This window comes from Sus scrofa, chromosome 18, assembly GCF_054392235.1.
Source record: "Sus scrofa isolate SSC_HxYL_T2T_F1_AM1 chromosome 18, Sscrofa_HxYL_maternal_Yorkshire_Landrace_v2.0, whole genome shotgun sequence".
In the NCBI taxonomy this organism is placed as follows: domain Eukaryota; kingdom Metazoa; phylum Chordata; class Mammalia; order Artiodactyla; family Suidae; genus Sus; species Sus scrofa.
The window spans coordinates 46,504,694-46,509,750 of record NC_139400.1 but is presented as its reverse complement, the minus strand read 5'-3'; positions in this window follow the sequence as shown (position 1 = coordinate 46,509,750).

Below are 5,057 nucleotides of genomic sequence, written 5' to 3'. Positions count from 1 at the left end.
AAGCAGCTCGAGAGAGAAGAACAGACAAGACTGAAAGGTAGTGGAAGGAAAGAAATCATAAAGATCAGAGCAGAAATCAATGAATGGAAGCAAAGAAAACCATAGAAAAGATCAATGAAACAAAAAACTGGTTCTTTGAAAAGATCAACAAAAGTGATAAAGCCCTAGCCAGACTTATCAAGCAAAAGAGAGAGAGGACTCAAATCAATAAAATTAGAAATGAAAAAGGAGAAATAACAATGGACATCACAGAAATATGAAGGATCATAAGAGACTACTATATGCAACTATGCACCAATAAAATGGAAAACCTAGAAGGAATGGACAAATTCTTAGAAAAGTACAATCTTCCAAGACTAAACCAAGATGAAATAGAAAAGACAAATGGACCAATCACAAGAACTGAAATTGAAACTGTGATTAAAAAACTTCCAACAAACCCAAGTCCAGGGCCAGATGGCTTCACAGGTGAATTCTATCAAACATTTAGAGAAGAGCTAACACCTCTCCTTCTGAAACTATTTCAAAAAATTGCAGAGGAAGGGATACTCCCAAACTCATTCTATGAGGCCACCATCACCCTGATACCAAAACCAGACAAAGATACCACAAAAAAAGGAAACTACAGGCCAATGTCACTGATGAACTTTGATGCAAAAATCCTCAATAAAATACTAGCAAACCGCATCCAACAATACATCAAAAGGATTGTACATCATGATCAAGTTGGATTTATCCCAGGGATGCAAGGGTTCTTCAATATCCGCAAATCCATCAGTGTGATACACCACATTCACAAACTGAAGAATCAAAACCAAATGATCCTCTCAATCGACGCGGAAAAAGCCTTTGACAAAATCCAACACCCCTTTCTGATAAAAACCCTTCAGAAAGTGGGCACAGCGGGAACCTCCCTCAACATAATAAAGGCCATATATGACAAACCCACAGCGAACATCATTCTCAATGGTGAAAAGCTGAAAGAATTCCCGCTGAGATAGGAAGAAGATAAGGATGTCCACTCTCGCCACTACTCTTCAACATAGTTTTGGAAGTCCTAGCCACAGCAATCAGAGAAGTAAAAGAAAGAAAAGGAATCCAAATTGGAAAGGAACAAGTAAAACTATCACTATTTGCAGATGACATGATACTATATCTAGAGAATCCTAAAGACTCTACCAGAAAACTGTTAGAGCTCATCCATGAATTTGGCAAAGTTGCAGGATACAAAATTAATACCCAGAAATAGATGGCATTCTATACACTAACAATGAAAGAGCAGAAAAGGACATTAGGGAAGCAATCCCGTTCACCATCACATCCAAAAGAATAAAATACCTAGGAGTAAACCTACCTAAAGAGACAAAAGACCTGTACTCTGAAAACTATAAGACACTGATGAAAGAAATCAAAGATGACACAAATAGATGGAAAGATATACCATGCTCGTGGATTGGAAGAGTTAATATTATCAAAATAACTATACTACCTAAGGCAATCTACAGATTCAATCAATCCCTATCAAACTACCAAGGACATTTTTCACAGAACTTTAACAAAATATTTTAAAGTTTGTTTGGAAGCACAAAAGACCCAGAATAGCCAAAGACATCCTGAAAAAGAAAAATGGAGCTGGAGGAATCAGGTCCCCCAGACTTCAGACTATACTACACAGCAACAATCATCAAAACTTTATGGTACTGGCACAAAGACAGAAATATAGATCAGTGGAACAGGATAGAAAGCCCAGAATTAAACCCACACACCTACAGCCAACTCATCTATGACAAAGGAGGTGAGAAGATACAATGGAGAAAGGACAGCTTGTTCAATAAGTGGTGCTGGGAAAATGGGACAGCCACATGGAAAAGAATGAAATTAGAACACTCCCTAACACCATACACAAAAATAAACTCCAAATGGATTAAAGACCTAGATCTAAGACCACACCCTATCAAACTCTTAGAGGAAAACATAGGCCAAACATTCTCTGACATAAATGACAGCAACATCTTCTCAGATCTACCTCTTAGAGTACTGACAGTAAAAAGAAAAATAAACAAATGGGACCTAATCAAACTTCAAAGTTTCTGCACAGCAAAGGAAACCCTAAACAAAATGAAAAGACAACACACAGAATGGGAGAAAAATCTTTGCAAGTGAATCAACTCACAAGGGATTCATCTCCAAAATTTATAAACACCTTCTGCAGCTCCATACCAAAAAAACAAACAACCCCATCAACAAATGGGCAGATCTAAACAGACAGTTCTCCAAAGAAGACATATGGATGGCCAAAAAACACATGAAAAGATGTTCAACATCACTCATTATTAGAGAAATGAAAATCAAAACCACTAGGAGGTACCACCTGACACCAGCCAGAAGGCCCACCATCCAAAAGTCTACAAACAAGGAGTGCTGGCGAGGGTGTGGAGAAAAAGGAACCCTAGTACACTGTTGGTGGGATTGTAAATTGGTGAAACCACTGTGGAAAACAGGATGGAGATGCCTCAGAAAACTAAAAATAGAACTACCATATGATCCAGCAATCCCACTCCTGGGCATCTATCCAGAGAAAACCATGACTCGTAAAGACACATGTACTCCGATGTTCATTGCAGCACTCTTTGCAATAGCCAAGACATGGAAACAACCTAAATGTCCATGGACAGAGGATGGGATGAAGATGTGGTCCATATACACAATGGAATAGTACTCAGCCATTAAAAGGAATGAAATACCAGCATTTTTAGCAACATGGATGGACCTAGAAATTATCATGCAAAATGAAGTCAGCCATACAACGAGACACCAACATCAAATGCTTGCACTGACATGTGGAATCTGAAAAAAGGACAGACTGAACTTCTTTGCAGAACAGATGCTGACTCACAGACATTGAAAAACTTATGGTCTGTGGAGGAGACAGTTTGGGGGTGGGGGGATGTGCTTGGGTTGTGGGATGGAAATCCTGTGAAACTGGATTGTGACGATCGTTATACAACTACAGATGTGATAAATTCATTTGAGTTATAAAAAATATTAAAAAAATAAAAGATGGTTTCTAACAAATTAAACCTTTATTGTAACTCTGGAAAAAAAAATAATCACAATTGCTTTCTGTCAGTTTTCCTTATATCTGGTGGCTCCAGAGTAGCCATGGGAATTCTGGGGAAGTAAATGGAGGTCCATTTACGGTGGATTTAAGTTAGACGACTCTTGTGGTTCGCAGTCATTTCTGTGCATAGTTAGTTTATCAGTAGCTTCCCATTGCAGGGAGGACTCTAGATATGCTCTTTATGTCTACCAGCCCCATGACAAGGGTGCAGGGTTAGTGGTCAGATCAGAGTATGAAAGGCTACTATAGCTTCTGGCACAGGAAGTGCGTGGATTTTGGAGGAAAAACAGGATGTGAATTGCACAAAGCTGGATGCTAGTCTGTGGTAAGGTCTTCTAGCCACTGATACAGTGGGTGGGAAATTTCATTCACACTGGTACCTAGTCAAAACAGAAGTCTCTCCCTATCAGAAATAAAGAAATAAATTAAAAATAATACAATAACAAAGCATACACATTTATATGTACACCATCATTACAATTTTGTCTTTAACGAGACAAAGATTTGAGTGCAGATGGTTTGTTTGGGAAGTCATCCCCAAAAGCAGGACAGGGGGAGTGAGGAGGGTGACACAAAGAAGGAGGTGTCATTTAAGGCAGTTGCCCCTGTGAGCAAAGGGGGTTGATTCTGCCAGACTCCCTGAGAAGCACACAGAGTAATTCTCCCAACTGAGTACTGAAGGAAGATGCTGGTGCCTTTATTGACAGGGCCCTGCTCCCCCTGAATGGAACTGCCCCACACCTCAGGGCAGTGTCACAGAAGCGCCTAAAGGCAGATGTAGAAGAATGAGCCTGCTTGAGCTGCGATGCTGGCAACAGAGGGCCTGACCCTCACCCCCACGGCTGCAACCAGAGATGGACCAGGGAGTTGACACACCAATGAGAATGGTGTGCAGTAGAATTGATCAGAATTCCTTTGCTTCTAGGGACACAAAGGTTTGTTTGTTTTTTGTACTATGATTTGTTTTACTGAGGTAAAATCACGTCACGTAAAGTCACCATTTTAACCAGAGTACACAGCTCAGTGGCATCTAGTACATTCAAGCAGTTGTATGACCCCCACCCCTATTTCCAAAATATTTTCACTATCCCCAAAGTAGAGTCTGTACCCATCACGCAGTCACTCATTTACTCTTTCCTTCAGCCTCTGGCAACCACTTATCTTTTCTGTATCCATGGATTTGCCATTCTGGATATTTTGTATAATAGAATCATACACTATGTGCCCTGATAGTCTAGCTTCTATCACCCAGCATCATATTTTTGACATTGTTTCATGTTGTAGCATGTATCAGTATTTCATTCTTTTTTATGGCTGAATAATCCACTGGGGACACGAAGTTTTAACAGTACTATGAACACGGAGCATGTCTTCAGCAGCTTTCTCACAAAAGAAATTCGAGCGAGGTCTTCCCAGTTTGACATCAATCCTCAAAATTTCCAGGGCTTTACCAAATAGTGAGTTGTGTAGCTGAAAGAAACTCTTCTAAACTATCAATAATATGCAACGAGTTTCTTCTGTTCTATCTATAGATAGCAATGTCACAAAAATCATTGTCACAGGAAGAGACAATCAGATTATGCAGCCAAAGAATGTTAGAAAATCTTTTAAAGGAAGGAAAATAGTCATTTTTTTTTTCCTGGTCTTGGTGGGCATATAGTATTGTCAACTTTATCTTTTAAAATTTTTTAATTTTTTTTTTTTTTTTTTTTTTTTGGTCTTTTCTAGGGCTGTAGCAGTGGCATACGGAGATTCCCAGGCTAGGGGTCTAATCGGAGCTGTTGCTGCCGGCCTACGCCAGAGCCACAGCAATGCGGGATCCGAACCGTGTCTGCAACCTACACCACAGTTCATGGAAGCGCTGGACCCTTAAACCCACTGAGCAAGGCCAGGGATCGAACCCTCAGCCTCATGGTTTCTAGTCAGATTCATTTCC